This window comes from Equus asinus, chromosome 16 (assembly GCF_041296235.1).
Source record: "Equus asinus isolate D_3611 breed Donkey chromosome 16, EquAss-T2T_v2, whole genome shotgun sequence".
NCBI lineage: Eukaryota > Metazoa > Chordata > Mammalia > Perissodactyla > Equidae > Equus > Equus asinus.
Window position 1 is genome coordinate 20,756,527 of NC_091805.1, and position 27,811 is coordinate 20,784,337.

The window sequence follows — 27,811 nt, forward strand, 5'->3', positions numbered from 1 at the left end:
TCCATGTTGTTGCAAATGGGATGAATTTGTCTTTTTTTCTGGCTGAGCAGTATTCCATTGTGTATATATACCACATCTTCTTTATCCAAGCATCGGTCTATGGGGACTTGGATTGTTTCCATACCTTGGCTATTGTGAATAGTGCTGCAGTGAACATAGGGGTGCATATGTTACTTTGGATTGTTGATTTCAAGTTGTTTGGGTAGATACCCAGTAGTGGGACAGCTGGGTCATATGGTATTTCTGTTTTTAGTTTTTTGAGGAATCTCCATACTGTTTTCCATAGTGGCTGCACCAGTTTGCATTCCCACCATCAGTGTATGAGGGTTCCCTTCTCTCCACACCCTCTCCAACATTTGTTATTTTTAGTCTTAGTGATTAGTGCCATTTTAACAGCATAAGGTGGTATCTTAGTGTAGTTTTGATTTGCATTTGCCTGATGATTAGTGATGTTGAACATCTTTTCATGTGTTTATTGGCCATCTGTGTATTTTCTTTGGAAAAATGTCTGTTCATAAACTCTGCCCATTTTTTGTTGGGTTGTTTGTTTTTTTATTGTTCAGTTGTGTGAGTTCCTTATATATTATGGAGATTAATCCCTTGTCAGATAAATTATTTGCAAATATTTTCTCCCACTTGGTGGGTTGTCTCTTTGTTTTGATCCTAGTTTCTTCTGCCTTGCAGAAGCTCTTTAGTCTGATGAATTCCCACTTGTTTATTTTTTCTTTTGTTTCCCTTGTCTGACAGGACATGGTATTTGAAAAGATCCTTTTTAGTTCCATGTCAAAGAGTGTACCACCAATATTATCTTCCAGGAGTTTTATAGATTCAGGCCGTATCTTCAAGTCTTTGATCCATATTGAGTTTATTTTTGTGTATGGCGTGAGATAGTGGTCTACCTTTATTCTTTTGCAAGTGGATGTCCAGTTTTCCCAACACCGTTTATTGAAGAGACTATCTTTTCTCCATTGTATGTTCTTGGCACCTTTGTTGAAGATTAGCTGTCCATAGATGTGTGGTTTTATTTCTGGGCTTTCAGTTCTGTTCCATTGATCTGTGTGCCTGTTTTTGTAACAAAAATGTTTTGACTTTACTGACATAAGTTTACTGGAAATATGTGAGTTTGTCACAGTTCTGGACAAGGCTGCTGTCCAGCAAGCCAGTTCTGCTCAGTGATCTATGGTTTCATTTCGGTGTATTTACGTTGGCAGTCCTCATCGAGGACAAGCAAACATTTCCTAACATGAAGCAGGAGATCACAGACTCCCCACTGCTCACGCTCACCTTCCCCGGATTCTTGGCTGGATGCAAGATGGTGTAGAATGAGTGATTTAGGTCATCTTATCTGCTGAGACAAGGGGGTTCTAACACACCCCATGGATATGCATCTGGACGAATCCAGATGGAGACTTGAGGCAATGATGCAAGAGTGGGTCATCTCTAGGTCATCTCTGTTCCTGGGAACTCTGGAGATGGTGAGCAGATGGCAGCTGGGCTGCAGGTCCTCCATGACCGAGCTTGGTGGTGCCAAAGTTTGCTAAGATCCAAGGGTTTGGACTAAACTGTTCTTTGAATCTCCTACAGAAAGACTCAGAAGTCTTAGAACAGAGGTGGCCTTGGCTGGTGGTGGGCATCACAGTCTCCAAGATGGGCTAACATGGCCTGGCATCTAAAGATTTTCCCAGCCCTCCCATCCTGGACATGACCCACAGTGAGTGGTTCCAACCCAGTCCTTGTGGGTCACTGTACCTACAGCTACACTAGGTCACACCCCTCCCTTTCTTCAGGAAAGGCTGTCAAATGTTAGGAGTTGCAGCATCAGAAAACGATTGCTAGTATATCTGGAATTAATCAAATTTCTAGGAAGTCTGAAAGCATGAAGAAGTGACTAAATGTTCGTCTGAATCCACTTCACCAACTTGTTAGTTGCCTCTCCCTCACGGCCAACACTGATAAAGACAAATCCTGACTCTTTCCCTCTAGAATTTTACTGGCTGCAGGTTGCCTGCAATTTGTGGGAACAATGTAAGAACTATAGGGAGCAAGGGGGCTTGAAGTCATTTGTGCCCTCACTTGCCGCGGCTCACCTGCATTCCAAATTCCCCGTCACGTTTCACAGAGCATATAATGTAGTTTTGTTTATTAATATTTGAGGTTGGTTTGGATCTTATATAAAGGAGGGGCAACCACTTTAAATGGCCACATGACATCACCTGCACTGCTGATGCAGTGACACAAGCATCAAAATGCCTTCATTTGTTTAGGAAGGGATGAGGTTCATTCTTTGTGCCAAATGTAGTATTCTCCATAATTCCATCCCGAAAAGGAAAAGTGCGAAAAGAATTCACATGACTTGCTGAATTCTCAGTGTGACTGGAACCCACTGAGGGCAGAGACGGTGCTCATCTCTCACTGGATCTTCAAAGTGCTCTGCTCTTCCCGGGCCAGCATTGAATCAAAGAATTAATCACTAGTGACAAGCTACACGTTACTTGGCTCTATCCAAATTTAATTGTGCTTCCATGGTTTCACAAGCCGCATTTGAAGGTTGCTATGAGACATTAATGAAGTGGAAACAGTAGTTTATGGAATCTGACTAAAATCTATTAGTGGCAGAAATCATATATCTGCAAACAATTCTAACAGAATGGAGGTACTTTAAAAGGCTCTGCGGCCTTGTGAGGCTCTGGTTGACTCCCGGGCTTGAGCTTTTCGTGGTACTTCGACTTGTATGTCCTGCCCCATGAGGCGCATTGCTCAGTGTTGACATAAAGCTTCCTTGGCTGGTCCTGGGAGGACGTGTGTACACAGGCACAAGCTGGAGGACCGAGGATATTTTAGCGGCACTCCAAAAAAGACATCTGTTTTCAAAAAAATGTTTATGTTTAAGACAAAAATGTATTCTGATTCCATTAAATTATGGCACTAATTTACATATTCATGTGCCCTAGAGGAGATCTAAGTTTAAACTGGAAGCTCTCTCAATTCTATGAAAGGTTGGAATTGCCATGCAAGTAGGGGACCAATTCTCTGGCAAGGAAGTTTGTCTCCTGGAGCTTCTAAGAAAAGGATCATCCAGCAGGGCTGCCACCATCTACACATTACATTTAACTGAAAAAGTTTTCACAAAATGACACTCCCCTTACTATGCAATGCATCTGAATAGTTTCCATTCTATTCTATTCCATTTTTTAAAATGCTGGTCACATCCACGTTATTGATTGCTTGACCCACAAATGGACTTGATCTACAGTTGGAAACACACAGCAGTAGAAAAATGAAGAGCATCCCCAAACTAAAGGCTCTAACAGGAAGCCACAAAGACTGCTTGGGAGGCTTGGGAATGTTGTGATCCAGAATATCCATCCCCAGGACACACTCCCCAATGGTGGCCTACAGTTCATAGTCTGTGAAGCTGGGCTGTCTGGAAGTCCTCAGGTGGCAGCACCCTGGACTCACAAAATGCGGAGTAAGGCTAGAGCGGGCTTTGCATTCTCTCTCCTTTAGCACAGGATGTTCAGGAACAAGCCACCACTCCTGGCTCTTAGCAAGGCTCATAGAGCTCTGTGATCCCAGGAGGAAACCTCCCATCCTTTCAGATGAAACTCACATGTCGCTTTCATGAAACTTTCCTTAAGCTCTTACAGTGGACAGTCCTCTTGCCCTCTTCTCAACACCTACAGCACTTGAGCCACACCCTACTTTGTGGACATAGCACTTTCTAAACTGTGGATCAGTTATGATTTGGTCTTATCTCCTTTACTGACTGAGTAGCTTGAGGACTGTTATGAAGCCTTGCTCACATTTGTGTCCCTGATGTAGCACAGCGCCTTGCGTGTAGTAGGTTCTCAATCGATATTTGGTACATACACAAGGTGGCCAGAGAAATGCTTTGTCTTATACCTGGAAGTTGAAAATGATTTATCTTTGAGAAAGTGTCACTAAAATTCTGTAGAAGAGTCACTTATCCAGTATTGGCATTCTTACACGTCTTACCTTCTGCCTCCCCATCCATTCCTCCGTCCATCTGTCCATCCATCCATTGATCCATTCCTCCATCCATCTCTCTGTCCATCCACCCAACACTTATGGAGAGTCTACTGTGTCCTATGCTGATGGTTGTGGTTACTAAGATGGGTAAGACAGTCCCTGCGTCTGAACCTCAGAGTCCAGTGGGGCAGAAGATAAAGTTGAGAATAATGACAACATAGTCTGAGAAGTGCTAGGAGGGGCAGCTAACCAAGTTTCCTGTCTCACGTCATAACCCAGTGCTCTCTCACCATATATTTTGTCTACTTCTCTCAAATTTCTTAAACTCTGCCCTACCAGCAAAGCTTTTGTTAAAGCATTATATCCTATAGTTTGTATTATGAAAACCATAGCTGTGTAAAAACGTAAAATTGTTATGATACTGAGTACGTTTTTTCAAAGTGTTTACATGTATCTTAAGCACAGATGATAAAATGGGAATTACAGTGTGAAAAGCAAACTATTTAAGTTGAATAACCTCACTTTACTGCTGAAACTCTTCAAAGACTTCCTTTTGCCCTAAGAACAAAATCTGAACTGAGGTCTTACCATGACTGAAGGTTTCTGCACAATCTGGCCCCTACCTGCTTATCCCTCTCCACACTCCTCTTTTCCTTGCTGTCTCCCAGCCAAAGTGGCCCCCTACTGTCCCCCTGCTTGGTACACTCTTCCTCCACTCCTTGGTGGTGGGGTTGGGGGTGGTGGTGGGATGCAGCCTAAACATTCATCAGAAAGGTCCTCCCTGACCACTTAATAAACGCGCTTGCCCACTATTATTTTCTACCATAGCAGCCTGAGCTTTTCCTTCACAGACCTAATTACAACGAGTAATTATTTCATTTGATCCTTTGTTTCTCTTCCTAGACTGTGAGCTCCACAAACTCTTCTATTCATCAGCCTATCCCCAGAGACCCACATGTTTCTGGCACATGGTAGATACTTAGAAATATTTTTGGAATAAATGAACGTGAGGGCCGCTTACAGAAAGAGCGCCTACTTGCAAAAAGGAGGACGATTTTCATCCGCGAGGGAAAGGCCTTTGCAGAACCAAGCAGTGGACCAACAGCGCCACCAAGCGGTCAGTCTGCATTACCCAAGGCATCCGTTCCTTTCCAGAAATCTAGGCATTGGAGAGCTGTTCCTGGTATTTAAAGGCGAATCACAATCCACTAAGCATGTTTCTTTATCGCTTTTATTTAAAAAATCCAAAAACTGCCCTCAAACATCTCTCACCTCCCCCTCCACAGAGTGGGCCGTTTGAAGGCATGTGGAGGCTTACCAGCTAGGCGGACTTTGGGAGTTGCTATGGTAACTTTTCCTTTTTTTTGCTAGCTGTTTGGAAACCTTACATTTTCAAATCCGCATGCTTTGAAAGGTCTGCTTGCTTCTACTTTGTTTTGCGAGCTTTGCTTTGATTTGCCGTATTTAATTTGCTTCACTTCCTAATTTGTTAAATGACGTGTTATTAAAATTCCCCAAGGAGTCAGCACGAATCTGCGCCCGCTGAGAGACATTAACCGCCTTCTGGAAGCATCGGTGAGTCTAATCTGAGCACTCCTTACAAGGTTGAAAACCCATTAAGGTATTACTGCTGAGCTGCTGTGAACAGAATCCGCTCTGGCCTGGAAGCTGCAGCGGACAACGGACGTCTTTGGGAGATGCTGGAAAAGCCTGCGTCGTCCCTTCATTTCCTACACCCACCAGCGCTTCCGTCTCTGCTGCTGCTGGGCCTCCGTGCGAGAAAAGTGACCCTGACTGCCCATCTCACCTGCTTGTTTTATCTCATTAGTCACCCCTTGAAGACAGGAAAACAGAACGTTCTGTGCTCAATTAGAATGACGCTGAAATGCATCCCAGAGGTCTGTCCATCACAGATACGAGACCAACATGAGCCACAGAACATGCCATTAGGCAGTAACGGCCAGGGCCCCCCCTCAGCGTCAGGACTAAGGGAAATGAGGATGACTTAGGGAGGCTGCGCAATGCAGGAGTGCGTCACTGCCAAAGGCAAATGGAAGGGTTAAGTAAAGAAAATGCAGGCTACCAGTGGTGCCCAAAAGGCTGCTAATATTGACGGAGCTGCAAGAGCTTCTGGGAAGAAGGCGAGGGCAAAATTTCTTTGCACTGTGAGAAGAATAGGTCGCAGCACCCTCTTAATCATTATTACACAGCTTTAGGGTCCTGTCCAAGTAAAAAGGGAGGCAATTTCTCCGAGCAAAGACAGAGACCGAGGACCCTCTCTGATAAGTAGTACCTGCTTCCACCCCCTCCTCATTTTATTTTTTAAAATAGTAAATATGTGGTATTTGTTTTACCTGAATGCATGGCCCTTATAAAAGGGGGAAAATATCAAATAACACAGAACTGTATATATAAAAAGTGAAACTTTCCTCCTCTTACCCTTTTCTACTCACCTCTCCACAAGGGGGCCTCTTGGAGCAGTTTGGTGTGTAGTTTTCCGTATGTATATAAAATTGTGTGTGTGTGTGTGTACAAATACAGTTCAGGTACAATTTGAACCATACCTAAATTGTACAATTCAGCTTTAGGACTGAATGGTCTTGTTGTGCTATTTCTGGAGTGTGGTTTTTATTGTTGCTTTAATTTCCATCCAGTCTGAGTCTCAGGCACGCGCTTCCTTGGTCTACTGCTGCCTTGGCCTGCCTCCTGAATCCCACTGCCCCAACGCCCTTGCCCTTTTGCCCCTGTTCCTTGCGTGTTGGATCTGTGTCTCCTGAACACAATCTGGATTTTGTCCACATATTTCTGGCACCGTTGGTTTTCTCTAAAAGCCCAGCTCCGATGCTGACCCTCACGCTTCCCAGAGTCGTTTCACCCGAGTAAAATCCATCCCTTTCCTTTAACTTCAGAGTCACAAGAGCCCCCCCGCAGCTTCCATGGTTATCTTTGGGTGTGACCCAAATTCCCACTGCCTTCCCTAGGGTGTCCATGTGGACCCCACACCTGCCTGAACTCTCTTTTCACCAACTTTGTCATTTTGCTGCTTGAACTTCAGGCTGGGCTCTGTCAACACAAGGGTTTCTCAGTTTTGGATAAAGGGAGGGCCTGTCCGTCCCTCACACAATCTATCTGGTTGGCATTTTGCATGATGTCAGCCATTTTGCTCAAGAATTAAATCAGGAAAACGTATGTCATTATTGTAAAGCTTGTCAGTAGCTTCACAAGCAAATCATTTTGCATTTTGCTTCTAAGGGAGGTTTTGGTATCAGATGGTACTATGCATGCTTTGACATGTATCCTTTCACAGCCTTTATTTTTACCTATAATTCCTTTCACATCAATCTAGAAAGTATTTATTCAGGGCATAACCCTGTGATTGGCACTGCGAGGGATATGAAAAAGCCATGGGGCCAACTCTTTTAAAAAGGTGTTAATTGGGTTTTTCCCATATAAAAACCCCCATAGCATTTTATTTCCTAACTCTGCTTCTCACAGTCAACTTCATTTGCCCATTTAATGCAATTTGCTTCTCACGATAAGATTCTATTAAGTGATTATTAAGACATTCTGAGTTACTTCAGCCAAGCTCATCTATAATCATTATCGACCTCCTGGGGGTGATGCAAGGTGTAATTAGTTAAAGCTCACTGTTGCCTCCCAGCATCCGGAACTACAAACAGAGATACTTCCACGCGGCCAGTCTTCGAGCCCTGAACTTAGTCTGGCAGCTGGACCAGTAGATCCGTGTGGAATGCCAGTCAATGTCGCATCTGTGGAAATAGCATACTAGACATTGGCTATCTTTATTGACATCAAATTATATCTCTAAGGGTTGGTTTCTATCGGTTTCTAAACCATATTATGTAATAGTCCTAATCCTACTGTTAATAAAACAAACAAAAGAACCTCCCACTAAAAATGGAAATAGGTTGAAATAAATCAACCCAGCATTACCCTTGAACCTCTCATTCTTTTAATCTTTCAGAAACACTCATTGAACTCCTTCTGCATAGGAAACACTGGATTGGGATCCAAGGCTACGTACGAGGTTGAAAAAGAAAGTCATTGCCTTCAAGGAATTTATAATCAGTAAAGTATACAAATGGTAATAAAGATGTCTGGCCAACCTTCACATTTACTCAAAACCCTACCTGACATTAAGAGGCATGAGTGTCCACGAGCTGAGCAGGGCTGTCGAGGACAGGACACTGTGGACACCACTCATTCATGGGGTCTCCAGGGGTTGAAAAGCCTTCACTACAACAATTAAGAGAGAGTGGGGAGCAAGGAGAGAGGGAGAGAGAAAGAGGAAGAAATTGCCTCTGAGTAGTTTAAATACTTCACTGATGAAAGTCCTTGAGTCAGGTACCAAAAGCCCCAGGGCTCCTGGAGTCTGTTTCCTCTCATGAGCTAGTTTTTTAATCCCTTGGAAAATGAGGAGCATTTAATCAGCAGAGGGGGTGAACCACTGCATAGGATGCAGACCGCAGTGAGAAAGGATGTGGGTGACATCCTTATAATAAGGATCAGGCTGAAAACCTGAAAAAAAGGAGCAAGCGTTCATGGAGCATCACAGTGCGGGGACATTTAGTACACTGGCAAAGAGCGCTACAAACCCCGGCGGCTCCTCAGGATTTCTTTGCATTACAGCATGATACAATCATTTACCGTCATAATGACTCCGACACACTCAGAAAAGTTTACACCATGGCTGCTAGGCAGGAGACTAGGTAATAGAGGATGATTTCCACCAAAAACATATTTCCAGAAATTTGAATCAGTTCTTAAAATAATTAAAATCTGTTCTTAAAGTAATTCTTCAGTGATAAGATGCAGGAAGCAAATTGTAGTTCAATACAAAGAAGAGCTTTCTCGCAATTTTAGCTGCCCCTACGTGATTTGGCAACTCTGAGAGGTGGTGAGTGCCCTATGGCTTAGAGATATTCAAGCAGAGTAGGACAGGCACTTACGGGGAGGCTGCCGAGGGACTTCAAGTGCTGGCCTGCTGCACATTTTGTATAGCCTGGGAGCTAAGAACAGTTTTTACATTTTAAAATGTAAATTGTAAAATGTCCAATTCATTTAGCTTTTCAGTGAGAACCGTTGCTCAATTTGCATCTTGACGTAGCAAGCCTAAAATGTCTGCTCTTTTGTCCTTTACAGGAAGAGTGTGCTGACTTCTGCTCTAAGGGGCGTCGTTTCGCGACCCCGAGGCCCAGGGCCAAAGCAGCCTCGTGTTCTGACGAGGCCTCCATCACAGGACTCCACGGCAGACCTGCTTCCCGGAGGAGGAGAGCGTCCCTGCCCGAGACACGGACGGTCTCCAAAACCAGTCTCAATCTAAAATCAGGGAATGCTTGTTAGGATGTGCAAACACCGAATTTCCTCTTCTCATCTTTCTTACAAATTAAATTTTATACTTTCAGGTGTTATTCATTGGCTGGGGAGAAAGACAATGAGTTCCAGGAGGCAAACAGCAGGAACAGGGCACATGTATAAATCACCTGGATCTCTCTCACATCGGTGCCAGTGGGACATTTCCCAGGGCATCCTACAGATGAGGGCCAACCATCCCTGGACCAGCCTTAGGGGTCCCTCCAGGGAAGATGATAGAGGCAAGAGCCACGGACCGTGATGCTATTTTTACGCTACAAGAGAAATGCCCTTAAGAAAATGGAAGTATTCCAATTTCTCTTATTTTTTTTTTTCCTATTTTTTTCTCCAAGTCTGGGGCAGAAAATCTTATCAGGATGCCATCTCCACCTGTTCTGCCTTTGCTAAGGGATTAGCAACCCTTGAAAGGGTCTGGTCTCCGGGCATGCTGGGGGCGAGAAGAAAAGGGCTCGTCTTGTGACTATCACAGGTGTGAGGTGGTGGGTTCAGTAACATGGTAAAAGCCCTGGGTCTCCAGGAGAGGGACAAACAAAGAGGAGAAAACCCTGACTCAGCCCCATGAATCTCAGCTGAAGGTAACAAATTCCACTGCTCGGAGTTTGAGCCAAGACAACGGCAATCTTCAGCGGATTTCATGATCTCCAGGGACAAACATGTTTTTCGAGTTGGCTTTTAAAATGTGCATCTATGTATGTTCGTGTCTTTCCTAGCATCAGTGTGCCCACACATGGCAAGTCACTCTGGGCACAACAGCATGAGGTATGGTGACATTAAAAATCACATATTCTAAGTATTTTTAACAGCTTCAAGGAAGTTCGCACGTGCGTGTGCATGCATGCGTGCACACACACACACACACACACCCCACACCCCAGCTCAGTGCTGTGACTTCTGCTGCTGCCTCCTATTCTGCTGTATGTCAGATTACAAGGGCACAGAAGCAAAGTTTATTGCACAAAAATGGTCGAACTAGTGCCACCATCCCTGTGTGGATTCTCTATGTCTTTCATTTCAGAACCCCGATCACAGAAGGGGTATTGTTATGACACATGTTGCTAAACATTAATTTTGTGACCCAAATCACTCCTGGAAACACAGTTTCCACCCACGCTGGGTGCTTTCACTCTAACCATTTTCATAAGCATCTGTGAGAGAGGCTGTAAGTACCCAAACATCTCTGAGAGAGAAAGTATGGTGAGGAACCTCCAAATAGCTTCACTGGCATGTCTGAGCATCCTCGCTCCCCCTCCCCCCTTCTCTTTACACCCCTTCCCTTCACCTTTTTTCCCACACACACGGACTCACGCTTCTCCAGGAGAATGGACTTGGACCACGTGTGTCATGAGTGGCAATCTGGATGGGCACATTTCCCCTGTCACAAAACTGTGTCTTCTATCCAAGCCACTCTCCTCCCTCCCCTCCTTCTCAAAGCCTGTTTCACAGTCAAAATTCAGCTCAGAGTGAGGAGTCGGCACTGAGCAGATGGCTGCAGGCAGCACCTTCACGCAACCTGGACGCCTACTCCTCGGCAGAAAGAACCGGGGAGCGCCATATGTCGGGGCTGCCAACGCTGCCAGCAGAAGGGAAGCTTTGTTCTTTTGCTGGGTTTGTTTTGAAAAGGGAACATAAATAACACACCCCCTCTCTCCTACTCCAGCAATCTGGGCAGAGCTCACTGGCTGGCCTTGTGGTGGCTCAGAAGGCCAGAATTGTTCCCTGAACACGGCTGAGTACGAGAGCTGGCCTTGGCCACCAGATGGATTAAGTCTGATTAATGGCTAACAGTAAATAGTACTCCATTGCTTTTCTCGTATTTAACCAGTAAATGAGCTTTTTGCTGAAACAATCATGTTTTCCTATAAAAATTAAGATTTTTGTTTTCACACAACCCAAAAAGCTTCTCAAGAAGTCAGTTGGAAAAATGGATGTCCCCACCACCTTGGCTGATGTGGATGTTGGGGAAAGGGGAGGGCTGATGTGGCAGTGCATGCAGAGGGGGTCGGGCGAGGGTCTGAAAGTCTTCAAGGCTTTTGAGACAAGTGTCACATGAAGGAGCCTACAGGTTCGTTCTGCTGTCAGCCAGTCAGGTTCGCTTCTCTCATAGAAATCCTACACGCTTCTCGAAGTCAGTCATTTCAAGCTGTGAAGTGTCTGAGAGCTCAGAGAAGTCAGCACGGCCTTGCTTAACACCCTGTGCAGCCTAGCATGCCGGGCACGTCATAGATTTTCAATAATTTTTGTTGGATAAGTGAATGAATGGTTAAATGAATGACTGCTTTTTGAGTTCAATAAATTCTTGATAGCTTAAAATGTGTTTTGAAAACACATCATATATGCGTGTGTATGTGTGTGATACTTGTTTGGACATGCATATGTATACAAAAAAGATTTAAAATAATCTAGCCAAGGTATTAAAAATGTTTAATGTTTTTTATTGCTAGCCTCTAAGTTCTGTTTTTCATGTATTACTTTTGTTATTAGAAAAAAGTTAGCTTCATTTTGAAAAGGAAACAAAACATGTAACAGTAAAAACCAAATAACAAAAATAAACCAAAACAATATCAATCATCATCATTATAGTAATTGCAGTTTACAAAGAAACTTTGAGTGGGTGGCGTGTGTCAGACACTGCTCCGAGTATCTTACACGCATGAACTTGTGTAATTCTCATGACTACACTATGAAGTAGGAACTATTGTTAACCCCTTTTATGGAAAGGAAATCCGTGAATGCAAATGATTTATGTCCTTAAACAGTGTGTATAACGTAAAGATAAACAAATGAACGCAGCATACAATTTACAACAATCTTCCGACAGTAGTGTGTAACTGACAACGAGGCTCTGAGCTACCAGCAGTGTAATGAAGTTCACCTGAATGACAGTGCTGCCTCACTGGGTTTGAGAGGAATAAATGAGATATGGAAATGTCTGGCACTATCCCTGGCTTCGAGCTGAGACTTAAGAAATGAACGTTCTCCCCTCAACCATCAGTCAAGTCCCTCCACAGCCTTCTCCAGGATCGTTCAGGGGTAAATGATAATATCCCAGACCTGAGCTGCAGGAACCACAAAGAACGACGACGAAATAACCAGTGTGAGTCTCAAGTATGGGCCAGCCCTGTGGTAGGTGTCTTATAACCAACTGTCACCTCCTTCAGATGGTCTCTCTACTAAGTGCCCCTCCGGTGGCAATATGTATTGACCCCATTTGCCAAGATGGTGACATCAACTGGGACTTATGCAAACACCATGACACAAGACTGTGAAGTGCCTTTTGAAGCACTACCACACCCTAAAAGTCATGCTTCATGCCATTGTGGGGTAAAATGGATTTTATTTGAAAAAAATTGTTTCTTTCAAAGTCAGGAATCTATATATGCTTGTCATGTCCATTAACAACTATTTGCGAAAGTTCACAGATTGTGCGCTCAGTGAATAGGTGAAGTGGCTGTGAGTTTTTGTCATCCGCAGAGAGGTCAGGAGACTGAGTCAACCCTGACTCTGTGCTCACAAGCTGGGTAAAGCTGGGTTTGGTGCTCCAATGTAACACAACAAAGTTGGTTGTGTATAGTTGCTTCTAGTTGTTTCATGAGTCTGAACAAAGGCTTTGGAGATGAAGGCTCAGCAAAGCTTTCCCTGGAGGCAGGGGCATATAAGGACTGCATACCCCATAGATTTTATAAAGCCTGAGCCCTGAAATGATGGGGCAGGTCTGCACATTATCCAGAATATTCTTCTTAGAAGGGGGGAGTGTGAACTGGGTTTTGTGGGAATGGAGGAGAGAAGATTTCTCTTCAAGTGGAAGGGGATTAGAGAAGGGAGTCTGGGAAAGGCTTTCCTGCCTAGAAAATATCGAGACCTGCCCAGCTGGGGTGGAACATGCAGTAGGGGTATATTTAATAAAAAGAGAAATATCCTACAATGAATTAGTTCAACAAATATCTGTGGGGTACCTAGTAGGCTGGAAGTAGGCTGGTACTGGGACAACAGGAGGCTTCTCCCTGGTCCTTGTATTTAGGGAGCTTGCAACCTAGTGGTCCAGTCTAGAGAGGGACATGTCACTAGAAGCCTCAAAGTCCCTAGACTTTTGGGAACGGAAGCCATAGGAAGATTCCCACAATTCAGGAAGAGGCACCTAGGACAATTTAAATGTCGTTAATCCAGAAATGAGCAGACCACCAGGCTCAAAAATGTTGGCAGGGAGGAAAGGAGGTGAAGGGGTTTCATCCTTTCCTTGAACATATTTGATTCCTTTCTCTGGGCTCCCCCTTGTGCAAACCCTCTTGCATGATGCTGACAGAGTTACCTCTGCAAAACATGGAGAGCCTTGGCTCACTCTTCACAAACCATCACCAGCTCTCCAATTGCTGCAGGAAAATCCCTGTGTGGCGTTCAAGGCCCTTCACAGAATGACTTCAGCCTGTTTTCCTAGCCTCGTCCCTCACCTCATCCTCTGGGGCCTGGAATGTCCCAGAAGTGCACCTTTATTCCCTTGGCTGTTCATGTTCTTGCCCCTTCCTGATGGTCTCTACTCCCTCTTCCGCTGAAGAGGCCAACTCAAATATTATCTTTCTTGGGGAGATTTCCCATATTTTACAAATTCATTCCATTTAGCTCAACAAAACATCTGCTGTATCCCTTTTCTCCCAAGGCCCGGCACGTTGCTCTAGACATGTGGGCATCCTAGTGAGCGAAATCCTCAGAATCTGAAGGGATTTTGAATGACGTTGCTAATGGGCGACTCTAATTTGCAGACTAGAGTTTTATCTTGCCTGCCAAATCCTGTCCTCCAACTACGCAGAGAAGGATATAAATGCAACATTTTGGTCTAGCAGGAAAAGTACAGTGATTGATTAATGATGTCTGCCACTGCCACAGAAAGGGGATGGCAGCATGCATGCCATTTTTTCATTCTTTTGATAGGAGTTTCGAAAGGTCACATACTATTTTTCTTGTTAATATAATATAGTCCTGGTTGTTTATGATTTTTTTTGTTAATACGATAAGTCATTGGTTGGTATGAGCTGGTTTTTCAGCTGTCTCTTGCCCTTCCAATTGACTTCATCCACATTTGGCCCATAGGTTCTTGGAGGCTTCCACTATATAACAGTTCCTATCATCCATAGCTCTGGCTAAATAATGAGAAAAAGATCTTAAATACAAAATGCGGCTGGATTAAGTACCTTCCATTGCTATTTGGATATTAACGCATCATTATAATCTGGAATCTTAGTTTTCAATGTTCTGAGCCTCAAATGCTGCTTATTGTCTGCGTAGCTAACCCTGCCTAATGCTGTCGTCTACATTCAATTAGTAATGTGTTTTGGATGCTTAACAATGAAGCACAGTCTGATTTTCATTCAGCAATTTGCAGAGTAAATGCTCTTGCAAAAGACCCAATATACCTCTTCCCATCCTTATTTGACTGGGTGCCCACAGCGAGGAAATTTGCACCTGAAGCTGGAGACAGGTCTCCTGTCTTTGTTCAGATGCACCCTAATGAGGTTTCTAACCCAACTAGGATGGTCCGCACAGTGCCCTGTGATCACAATCAACTCAGATGAAACAAGGAACCTCCTGAGTCGAGGCTGAAAGCAGGTCTTATTCACTCTAGGTATGTTTTCACTTTCTCCACAGGCTCTGAAAGTGATTATCTTCCCAATCAGAGAACAATGACTGCAAAGGAACGCAGTCCTTGTAAAGCCTAAGGGTACACGGGTTGCTCTAACCAGAAACACATCTCACAATGCAGAGAGGCCACCTGGGATGCTCCACTGCCAAGGGATGGGCGGACGTCGGAACCAGAACAGAGAGCCAGGATGCCAGCACTCCACTGGAGGGGACGCGGCTGCCATTTGAACTAATGCTTTTGAAAATCTCCTGCTGGGGAGAAACCGGCAAGTGCTAATGGATGTAATGAACCAAGACTCTCAGGGAAGCCAGAGAGAGAGCAGTGCCATCAGCTGAATCACTGAAAACTTGAGCAAGGAAAACACTTTGGAAAAGAAACCCAGTGGAGCAATTCAGTGTGGCCGAGGAAAGGGGCTGAAAATTCAGTGTGGCCCCTGAAATGAAGGGCTAGTTGTCAGCCCTTTAGTTCTGGAAGGAGATATTTGGTGTCTTTCTAGCACAGAGACCTGAGGTGGGTGATTGGCTCCAAACAGGAGTATCCCGCCCACTTTGGGAACGTGCCTGGGGTTTGGACAGCAGTTCACAAATGTGGATGCATGGAGACAGAGCATGGAGAGCAAAGGGCAGCCAGGGCTGTGTCCTCACACAGACCCCTACCCCTTCCCTGCCTGTGTCCATGTCACCTTGCCTATCTCATCTTGTCTGTGGGCATTCAACTGGCACCTGCTGCCACTTTTGCTCCTGGGTTAGTTTCCTATTGCTGCTGCAACAAACTAACACAAACTGAACAGCTTAAAAAAAACCCCACAGTTATTCTCTTACAGTTCTGGAGGTCAGAAGTCTAAAATGGACCTCCCTTCTAGAGGCTGGAGGCTCAAAGGAAGAATCCACCTCTTCATCTTTTTCAGCTCCTGGAAGCTGCCTCCATTCCTTGGCTCATGGCCCCTTCCTCCACCTTCCAATTCAGAGCATCGTCGAATCTTTCTTTGACTCTCCTGCCTCTCTTTTTCCCTTATAAGGACCCTGGCGATTACGTTGGGCCCGCCTGAATAATCCAGGATAATTTCCTCATCTTAAGATCCTAACGTCATCACATCTGCCAAGTCCTTCTATCGTATAAGGTAACATATTCACAGGTTCCTGGGGTTAGGACTGGACATCTTTGGGGAGCCATTATTCTGCCTACCACATCCCCCTACAGTCTACCCTCAGCAGCCAGAGAGGCCGAAGTGCCGGGCAGTCCCAGGAGCTGCCCCTCGGCAGCCAGGGTGAAGGTGAGCCACATGGGCCCAGGGGACGGCATGGCTGGCATTCTTCACCAGTTGGATGGTACAAGAAACACTTCTTGAGTCTCTTCAGCCACCAGTCCTGGCATACCCTCTTGGAAATTAAAATGTGTTTTCCAATGAAAGCAGTGTGAAAAATCATGGAGAGAAATCATTGAAATTGTACTATGCTCAACGGGCATTACATGTTAAACATGTTTGCTGGGCGGCCGAGACCTGCCCTTCACCTTAAACTTCATTTCTGTGGCACATATGCTGCTGAACAGCAGACATTCATTAGCCACTCCTGTCTGCGTGATGGTTTTCCAGCTACTGTGCTGAACCTACTATTTTGCCACGTTACCTAGTCCACACATATCCCTCTCTATCGCTCTCTTAAATTGCTCCTTTCCTAAGAGTTCTGTTATTTCAGTGGTAGCTTCAGGTCCCTCACTATGTTGGGGAGACACTGCCCGTGGCTCTTGTCTTATAGAAAGAATTTACAACATTGGACCTCAACATCAGGTTAATGGGAAGAGCAGGGAAATACAACTAAAGGGCAGGTTGTTAAAGACGAGGCAGCCCTCTACAGCACATGAGGGGAGGATCCAGTCGTGAGTCTGGGCTCAAGATCAGACCTTCCTGAGTTTTAATCCGAATTCTGCCACTTCCAACTGTGTGACTTGGGCAAGTGTAAGTATGACCTCCCCGTGTCTCAGCTTCCTTGTCTGTAAGAGGGAGATAACAAAAGCTCACGCCCAACCTTGTCTTCTTTGGCTGCCTCACACTAGAAGTTGAGCATAATGGACACGTGCTTTCCCATTCTCCTTTGCAGCAGAGACGACACAGTTCTGGCCAATGGGCTAAAAGTGGACGTCTGCCAGGGAAGATATGGGAGGAGATTCTTTTTTCTCTTACTTTCCTCTCTTTCTGCTTTGGGTGCTGTCATGTGAGAAGGTGATGTTTGGAGCTGCCATCACCATGACACCAGGAAGGGAAGGCCAGGAGGATGCAGAGATGCTCACCCATGGCCCTGACATCATTGGGCTGCTGAACCACCCTGGAACTGCTCACCTCTCTGCTGGGTGAGATGAGTAAATGACTCCACGGTTTAGGCCACTGTCAGCTGAGTATTGGGATTCTTGTGACTTAAAGCATTCTAACCAATACAAATTTCTGTCTCAGGGGGATCATTTTAAAGATTAACTGAGATAGTGCATGTCAAGTGCCTGGCACAAAGCTAGCTGTCATTCCATGAATGGTAGTCATAATCATTCTTATTCATACCTGGGGAAAATAAGGATGTACTATTATTTGCTTTTTAACTTCCTACTTTACAATATCACTAACTCACCATTTATGCTTGTGCAGGGAAATGAAGTGAGGTCTCACAGGCTCAACCAGATTTGAGGAGGAGTTTATATCCTGATTTGGCCTCCTGGAACAGGAGCTCCTGAAGGCCAGGGGCTGTGTCTCATTCATCAGTGAGCTCCATGCCTGGCACATAGGATGCCCTGAGTGGATGTTCTTGGGTGGGCGGATGGATGGATGGACAAGTGAACTAACCCAAGAGCCTTTGCAGAATCCCCTCTTATCCAGCATCCGGCCTGGCAGCCTCTCGTTCTGTATAACACACAAAAAAATGAAAATCAAAGTCAGACTTTTATGGGAATCTGGCACTTCTGATCTTAAAACCCTGACTGAGGATGTGTCATAGTCTATGCAGGGAGGTTTCCCCTGGGCAAAGAAGGCCATTGAGCGTTCTCCCAGCCCAGCATGAGCCAACCTGTCTGCTGCTTTGCTGAAACATCTAAATATGCTGTAAGGCCTTTATATAATGTGACTTTTTTTTCCCAAGAAGAAAGAGATGACTTGCACAGAAGAATTCTAAGAAAATTACTTGCTGCAAAGAAAAAATGATGATGATTTTATTATACCATCAGGACCGAAAAAAATTGCTCACAATAACCAACTTCTGTTGAGCTTTCTGCTAGACAAGACAATCTGATGTCTGAGCGGCTGTAGGGATTCTCTCATTTGCTAAATTTGGGAATAGATGTTGAAGCAAGTGTTGAGGGACAATGCAAGATCCTCACACCATGCTTTTGATCAGTTAGCCCAGGCAATATCACTTGTTCTTCTCCTGTACATCCTGAAACCCCTCATCTATGCAAACGAATCAGGATGTGTGTGTGTGTGTGTGTGCATGTATGTGTCTGTTTTCAGTCCATTCTTACCTGCAAAATTTTTCCTTACGCATTGAAATTTTACAGGTCAAGACCACCAAAGGGATTCCTTCTCACTGTTACACTGAGATGATCAGCATCAGTCATAATTTACTCTATCTCGCGTCTTTCCACACTCCTGTATCAGTTAGGAATTTCGATTGGCTGCTAATAACAGCCTGGGATTAACCTGTGAAGAAAATGTAGTTTGGAGGTGCATAGTTGAGGCCTGGTTTGAGGGTTCTGCAGTGTCATCAGGAACTAGGGTTCTTTGCTCTCTGTTTTAACATGCGGTTTCCACCTCAAGGCTGCCTCATATTTCAAATATGGTCACAATAACTTCAGCCATTAAGCCTGCCTTCCAGATAGGAAGCAGAAGGAAGAGAAAAAGAGTACATCTCAAGTATTTTTCCCCTTTAAGGAGCCTTCCTGGAAGTTCTGCCTAACAGCGTCCGTTTATATTTCATTGGCCAGAAGTTAGTCCTATGGGCATAACTGGCTGCCAGGGAAGCTGGGAAATGTTGCTTTTTGGCTGGGTACGTTGCCACCATGCATGCAGCTCGAGCTCTTTCCTGAGGAAGGAGGGGAGGCTGGGTATTGAAGGGGAGCAATGCGTACATGCCTTGCACCATCTTTACTCTCCTTGCCCCTCTCTCACCCCTGGGGTCCATCTACGTTCTGACCTCTGATCTGTTTGGGTTTTAATTCTTCCTTAAATCAGTGTTTAGCTTTTAATGTTGATTATCTGTTCTCTGTATGGAGGGGCCATTTGGGGAGTTGTTAGTGATGTCCTTCAATGAGAACAGACTGAGAAGCTCCACCCAGGAAGGCTGCAACTCACTTTAAACAGGAGCCTAATGCCTCCAGGGTAACCCGCCATTAATTTGCCAACACCACCAAAGACACAGGTATAGAAAGAGGCAAACAATCTGTTAATTGAGCCTTTACTATGTCTCATTTAATCCTTCCAACCAACATCCCTAAGAGTGTCATTATTAATCCTCATTTCATAGATGAGGAAACCAAGGATCAGAGAGGTAGGTTACCCTCTGTGGGTGAGGTTTAAACCCCGGTGCTTTTCCTATTACACTGTATGTTTTAGTAAGTTCTTGGCTGTCTCCTGAAAATGAAATAGGCCCAAAGGGGAGCCCACAGGCGTGGGAGTCTGCCCAGAACACACCAGCCCCAGCCTGGTCGGCGTCACTGATTTCAGAGGCTGCTCTTGGCCCTTTGCCAGTCTGTACGATGGAAGCAGGAGGGGCATGGAAAGGCTCCCCATCCGTCTGGTCCACAACCTCAGTCCTGCCTCGCTTCTTTCCCATCGTGGCACATGTGAGAAATGATAATATTTGCACAGCATGGGGGTAACAGAGGCTGATCCAGGCCCCCTCTTGCCAGAAGCAGAGGGGTCTACAGCTGTTGCTGTCCCCTCTGCCAGGAACACCAATGTCCTTTCTCTGTTCCAGGCTCCAGTCCAGGATCCTACGTTCCATTTAGTTGTCCTGTCTCTTTAATCTCCTCCAACATGTGAGAGTACCTCGTTGTTTCCTAGCCTTTCATGATCTTGACACTTTCGGAGAGTACTGGTCAGTTATTTTTGTAGAGTATTTCTCAAATTGGGTTCGTTTGATGTTTTCTGATGCTTAGACTGAGGTGAGGCATTTTTATAAAGAATGCCACGGAAGTGATGTGTCTTTCTCAGTCCATCACATCTGGAGGTATGTGATGCCAGAGTGTCTTGTTACTGGTGATGTTGACCACGACCATTTGGTTACGGTGGAGCCTGCTGGGTTTTCTCACTGTAAATTATTATTTTCCCCTGTGTAATTAATAAGTTTCTTGGGGGAGATACTTTGAGACTATTCAAACAACCTGTTCCCTTCAAACTTCTGCCCACTAATTTTAGCATCCCTCTGTGGATCTTGCCTGTGAGATTCTAAAGGGGATCTTTATATGTCCCTCATATAAACTGTAATTCTTCTTTAAAGAAGATTTCTCCCATCTCCCCTACTTATATATTTATCCAACTATTTATTTATATCCATATTGACTCAGGGATATTTATTTTATTCTATGAATTATAATCCAATGCTTTCATTTATTTTGCTGTTCCAGTTTTTCCAGCTCTGGCCACTGGGAGCTCTTTCGGGTTAGCTCCTATGCCCTATTGACATGCCATTGTCTTTGAGGGGTACTTTCTTAATTTCTGGCACCATCAAAATGCTCCAGATTTATCTGGATTTCCCCTGCCTCAGTCCTATAATCAACCACTTTTCCAAAGGAACTTTGGTTCCTTTTATTGGAGAGAACAAGAGAACAAGAAAACAAGATCTGGCTGCTAGGTGGGATTCTCTATCATAAGATAATTTAGAATCAAAATATGATTCCAAATTTAGAGATAAGTGTAGGAATTCATGAAAGGACGCGATCACCCACTGTTACACAGGTCAGAAGTGGCAGAAAAAGTTCAAACCAGGGCAGATCCTGCACTATGAACCTCTCCACTAGTGTGAATGCCTCATTTATTAGAAACATGAATTACTACTTGGCAGGAAAAGTGCGGATGTGGCAGATCAATGTGATTTCTGGCTGATGGAATGTCAGATAAAGTAGACTCATCTATATAAACAAACTTGGCATTCAATAAATATTTTTGGATCGATTTTGTTGATTGAATCGTCATTATCATCAAATATTTCTTGGTCTCTATGATGTATGTCTACTCTTCAGTTCACGTTAGTTCCTTTCTGGAGCATGGTTGGGCATATGTAAAATAATAGCACAGAAAAATGAAAATAATGGCAGGTTGACTTTCTGGACCCCCATGGTCTTTGGATGGAAATTTAATGGCGCAGTATGCCCTCCCTGTTCCACGTGCTGTAGTAAGCCAGGAAACCAAGGCGTGGGGCATGAGCGGCTTGCCTTTGGTGAGCAGAGCAGAGATTGCATTGAGGTCTCCAGGCTGGATCCTCATCTGCCTTTGACCTTCACGATCTGACCAATTACAGCTCGGGGCAGGATGACAGCATCCCCAGAGACTGAGCCTGGAGGGGCAGGACCACAGGAGAATTCTCTGCACCTTGTGGCCCAGGCCTGTGGGTCATCTGAGAGACCCCGTCCACACTGCTGGGGAAGAGACCTAGAGAGTCCATTCCCTTCCTGTCCTTCCTGGGTTTAATCCTCAACATCAAAGCCACCTCTTTCTTCAGGAGTGGCTAAGAATCCAAGACACGTGTAACTAGAGAAACGAAAACACGGTGACTTGACTGAACCAGACTGATCCCGAGGTTGGAGTCATGATTTCTAATCCCAGTTTTGCACTACCTGGTTGTTCACATCGGGCAAAATCTCATCTCTCTGAGCTCTACTTCCCTGGCCTTAAAATGATAGGGTTGGACCTATCCTGCTTTGAAATTCTTGGAAGCTTCAAATTCCTTTCCAGAATTTCCCTTAAAAAGCCATGGGTCAGCTGCAGTCTCATTGGTGGAACCCTTGCGCCACCTAGTGGCCGACTCAGAGGCCTCGTTCTCCCTAAAAATGCCTTCTGCTCACAGGTGCCACCTCGATAGAAGCAAGAGAACAGAGCCAGGCCAGCCCTTCCATTGCAGCCCTCCGCTGCCAGACCTGCGAGAAACAGATAGTTAATTCATGTCCTGGAAAGATATTTTGTGTGAACACACTGTCAACCTCCCGTGGCAAAGGCCTTGGTGTGGTGGGCATGTGGTTACAAAGCCAGGCTCCCGAGGTCAGGAACACCCACAGAGGTGCCCTGCTAAATGCAATTCGGAGATGTGTTTGGGTTGCTCTCTGCGTGCTGATCTGTTACGCGCTGCTCCCTAATGCTTTGCGCTGCTTCCCAGTTAACGCTCATTAAGCGCGCATGCTGTGCTTCCACCCCGGGCCTTCGCCCCGCTGTCAGAACCCTCTCCGGACCTCAGAAGCAGAGAGAGGCGGGAAAGATCCCTTGGGTCTCCTGCTCACCTGCAGAATACTTCATCGTTTGGAAGGTCCCTCTGGGTTTTTCCTTTCCTGACATTCCCATCTAAATAAAGATCACTTCTGAAGCTTGCCTGACCCTCAGCCGAATCACCCGAGTCATCTTGTGCGGTAGCGCCTTTATCCCGCACTTCCTGGCATTTGCCAAATGCTGCCATTAACCCCGGAACGCCAGCCTCTCCCGGATTGAGCATCACCCCTCTCCTACGACCGCTGTTTACCTGGCTGTGGAAGTTCCATGTCTCTTGCTTTCCGTTTATATCCTAGTGAGGCAAGGGCAGATGGCATTATTGGTGCCCATCGTACAGGCAAGAAAACCGAGGTCAGAAACGGGTGAGGAGACTCTCCCCACATAGCCAAACAGGGAGTGGTGGGGTTAGAATAGAATGAAGGAGTTCTGACTCCCTGTTCAGTTATGCGGCCTTTGGGAACCTGTTTTCTATGGTCTCAAGAAGAGGCCATTAATTTTGACCACTAACACTATTGAAAACCATTAATTGCCTGTGCCTTAAATAGCTGTGATTTTTTTCCCTGCCAAGCAAGACAACGTAGTCAGTGGGTGGAGAGAGCCCTGGGCTGGGAACCAGAGAGCCTGGGTTCTTTTTTCACGTAGCCACCACCAAGCTGGGGGCGGGAAGTCACAACCTTTGAGGCTTCTGTTCCTCATCTGTGAAACGAAGAGGCTGCATTGAGGTTCTTCTCATCCGGAACTCGATGTGTATAAGGAAAGGGCATTTCTGATGGGGGCCGTGTCTCATAGCTCTAACTCTGGCTCTATCCAAATAAAACGATTCAGTGAGGCTGTCTTTGCCTGGTAACTGCATATCATTTACCTGGCCAGTCCAGATTGCTCAGGTGGGTTTATTGCTTTATTGATTTTTAAGCTTTTTCCTTTTTTTTTTTTTCCAGGTGACCTGGCTTGTTCTTGGTACAGAATTCCATTCCCAGGTTATAAATTCCTTTAGTGCAGCGATAACAAATAGTTTTCACCCTGAATGCCCTTCAAATCAGTGAGCATTGGCTGTTGGGAGCTCTGTGTTAAGCTTTCTGAGTCCACATTCTAAGGTTCCGTGGAGTGATCGATTAGCCATGTCTGCCATGGGCACGGGCTGGGGAAATGTGGAGGGCAAGTGCAGTACTGACGAGAGCAGTGGAGAATTCGAGAGGGGCAGGGAAAACCATGCCATGTTTAGAGGCACAGAGCTACCTAGAAGTGGAGCAGGGATTGGAATCCAGGCCTCCTCCCTTCAGATTCAGCTGCCTCCCACTCCAGTCTCCCTCTTTATTGGTTGTCATGGCAATCAAGTGCTTAGAAGATGCTTCTTTACGATGATGAAATTGATGGCACTGTGGCGGCAGGCTCTCCACCTGCTCCCTGTGAGCAGTTGTATATGCCCCACAGATGTTTCTCCCTTTCTGCCGGACAGACAGGCTTAACACTGGACAGGAGATTGACCAGGTGACTTTAACAAATGCTCCAAAGGCTCATGTCCCCACTTAAATATACCTTTCTCCTCCTGGCCAGTCCCAAGAGAGACTTCTAAAAGGTATGTCTTGCACAACTGACAGGTGGCAGCAGGAGGAGAGCACTCTAGGCTGCAGGTGGGAGGACAGAGGGGAAGGGAAGTGAGGGGACAACAGGGCCGGCCTTCCTGGCCTCACAGAGGGGCATCTAAATGGACAATGATGGTTTGCGGCCTTCCGAATGGCAAAGGCACAGTCCCAGAGAGGCAGGCAGTGGAGGGACTCCCCACCCAGATGGACCCGCTGTTCTGTAAAGGAACATTCTGTGTTCCCTGCCTGGCAGCGAGCGCCTGGCCCATCAGCTTTCCCTGACTGCACACCGACGGCCCTGACGGCTTTCTCACAGGGCACCCGGAGCTTCTGCCCCAAGCAGATGCCTGGGCTTTGTTCCCACAGAAGAGGCTTGCCTGCGGCAGTCCATCCGTCTCTCTCCTTCATCTGGAGGCTGCACGGCCACCCTTAGCATGTGCAGGTAGCCTCTCAGCAGGTGGGAGAGAGGATGCTGCCTGGGTGCGGAAGGCAGCCTGGGCTCAGGGCATGGGAGACTCGGGGGCACAACCAGGGCCCTGGAGCCTGAATGCCCTTTTGTTTGCAATGAAATAAATCCCCGTTTTAAAAAGCATCCACGTTGCCAAAATCCCAGGTAGACAGGGTGCAGCCGACATGCTGGAGGAATTCCTCAAGCTCTGTGGGCCATGAGCCCTCTCCAGGGAAGGCCTGGGCCTGGCTCTGAGTGTCCGTGGGATTCCCCCAATCCATGGGATGGCCTCCCTTCTCAGGCAGGCAATTCTGGAGCGAGGAATAACCAAACCCACATCTCAGAGCTGCCAGAGAAGGGGCTCTGGATCCCGCCGTAGGGTGGGAAAGCCTGTCTTTTCTGGAGCAGTATGCCTTCCACCTGCACCTCAGGGCAAGGCCTTTCCACCTTCTCCTCTCCGTACGCTCCTCCTTCATTCACTCGCAGGCCCACCAGCTCCCAGGACTCTGATCTGACAAAATAACAGCCTTTATAGGCCCTGACGCTGGCCCACCAAGAAGTCCAATAATAAAAGAAACCCAGTTGCTACTCATGCTCCAAGCCGCCTTGTCTTTCTTCGGCGAGGCTATTCCTTTCTTTGCTACCATCAGCACACATTCCTCAAGCAAGGAAACCCCAAGAGGCCACAAGTCTGCAACACAGGGGTGCAATTATTTCCATACCACAATTATGGCCACAGGGTTAGAAACCCAACATGATTTGGGTCCTGAGGGACCTTAAATCACCCTCAAAAGTGAACTTGTTATCAATCAGCTGAGACCTGGGACTAAGTTCCTGTCTTCAATGATTCCATGGAGGACCCTGCAGAGGAGGGAGCACTTCAGTGTTCGGGCTAAGCTGAATCCCAGTTACTCGAGCCATCCTTGCCCTTGGGACGGGACCAGGAAATTTTTGTAAGCCTTCCTGATCCAAGGTATCTTGTTGGGTTTCTTTACACACTGGCTCCATTTCATGTTTAGACCTATCATGAATTTCTCTGCATTTTATTGTAAGGTAGATGCTGTTCCTGTGCACAAATAAATCCCCGCCCCCCTCAACAGGATGGGTCCTCAGACAAACAGGTGAATAAGCCTTTATTATCCACTATGTTCCAGGCACTGTGCCAGGCTCAGGGGCCCCCATGATCCTCAAGGGGCTTTCAGATATGAAAAAAAAAATCAGTACAAAATGTTACAGGTGCCATGTTAGAATGAAGGGTTGGGTCCAGTGGGAGCACCAAGGAGGAGATGTTATTTCCTCTGTGGGGAAGGAGCTGGATGGGAGAGGGTGGGAGTGCTACACACCACCTGGAGTTGTTTTGGAAATGAAAGCTACAATGTGGAGCTATTTCCTCTGCTCTTAGATCCACTTGACAGGCTTCGGTCCTGGTGGTCACAGGCTGTCTGCCTGCCCAGCCTGGTGGGGACCAGCATCTGGGGCCTGGATCAAGTTCTCCAAGCTCCCAGGAGATGGCTAGGACAACAGATTGTCAGTATCCTTATTTTCCACCGTGGGGGCCATATTTGTCCGTGAGAGGGTATAGCTGCCTGGAGAGAGGCCACTCCTTCTCTGGCACAATCTTGCCCAGGAAATCCCAAATAGATGTTTTCTTCAATAAGAGTTATGCTTATCTAAGAAACACTCCACGTTGGGGAGAAAATAAATAAATAAAAGAAACAGCCCACCCATAGCCAGAGGGCTGGACATTGCCCAGGAAATCCAGCTAGGTTTGTCCCGTGAGCCACAGATGTGAGTTTACATGGAATGGTTAAGGAAAAACACTTCCACTGCAGGCTTCGGGGCCTACCTCTCCACATCGTGATGACAGTTTGGGTTTTCCCCGCACCCAAATCTATGATTCAGGGGTATTATAGCTCTTAAGGATTGCCTCCATTCATGCTCCCTATCCAGCAGAGTTACTGTCATAGTTCCATTATATGGCATGTACATTAATATGGAAATACTGTCTCCATCATAGACAATAATTCACAGCTAAGGACCAAAGGCAACTTCTTCCCTACCTCGCCAAGCTCACTGCTCAGCTTGGATGCAGAGAAACTAAATTCTAACAGGAATTATCAGAATCGCTAGGTCATGCTAGAGTTCTCAGAGCATGCTCCCCTTTTTGCTATTGATTTTATTTAATTGACTTTTTCCTCTTGCTCGATTTCTCTGCTCTAGGCAGGCTTTGGGAGACCACACATCTGCTTATCACAACCTCTGGAAGCGCTTAGAATTTATAAGCCTTGCACTCCATGCCCTTTGGAGGCGCCTCAAAACCAATCTCCACTGAGGGCTCTGAGGTGCATTACTGTGTCCAATTCGCCCACTACCTGGATCTTAATGGGGTGTGTGAAACCAGGAGCCTGGCCGAGGTGGGGCCAGGCTGTGTCCCGCTCCCCAACCCTGGCTTCCTCCAGCCCTCCCCAGGCAGCAGCAGAAAGGAGGCAGCTCTTTGCCCATGTGGCTCCCGCGCCTCTACCCGCCAGGCGCCATCCACGGGCCGTGACATGAGGTTGCTGCACCTCAGTGGCAGCCATGTAGAGCCAGGAGCAAACTCACTTCTGCTTCTACTTACGGGAAAGCATGATCCGAGCTATGCGATGCCATTAAGAAATAATTCCTGAGTTTAAAAGCACTTAACTATCCATTGCCACGGGTTACTTTTAAGAGATGCTTTTTGTCCTTGAGGATGTCGTATTGGCCAGTAATGAATCCTGGAGGGAGAGTGGGAGGGAGAAGGATGGAAGCATACCGGGAGGGGAGCTCCCACGGCCGTCACTTCAGGCTACAACTTTCCAAGCAAAGAGAATGGTGAGCCAACCTTTCGGATCCCCTCCAGCCCAGCACCGTGACTGCTCTGTGCTTCAGGGCAGAAGGGCTCACTGGAGCACAGCTCAGCCTCAGCGGCCAGGCCTTCTCCGGCACTCTACTGGCGGCTCTGACACCCAAGGCTTGTGCCAGATATCCCATAGCTCCTGTGCCCAACGCTCAGTTTCAGGCAGTGTCATTGTATAGAATCAATCTATTCAGAAGAGTTGCCTCGCACTCATGTGCGTTCCATACGTATTTACTTGGTACCCCCATATGGCAGACCCTGCTCTAGGTACCAAGAGTCCAGTCGGGAAACCCACAAAGTTGCTGTCATCATGGAGTTAATGTTCTTGTAGAACGAGACAGACAATAGATGAACACACGGACACTTTATATCATATCTGGTGGTGATTCACACCACGAAAAGCATAAAGTAGGGTGGGGGGATATGAGCA

At 46.1% G+C, this 27,811-nt stretch overlaps 1 long non-coding RNA gene across 1 annotated transcript; it reads left to right on the forward strand.

Annotated features, from left to right (window-relative positions):
• The first annotated feature begins 5,160 nt into the window (after positions 1–5,160).
• On the forward strand, positions 5,161–12,290 carry LOC123277592 (uncharacterized). Its single transcript, XR_011494751.1, has 4 exons — positions 5,161–5,337; positions 5,510–5,565; positions 7,976–8,095; positions 9,154–12,290. It is a non-coding gene; the product is annotated as an uncharacterized lncRNA (long non-coding RNA).
• Positions 12,291–27,811: the final 15,521 nt, after the last annotated feature.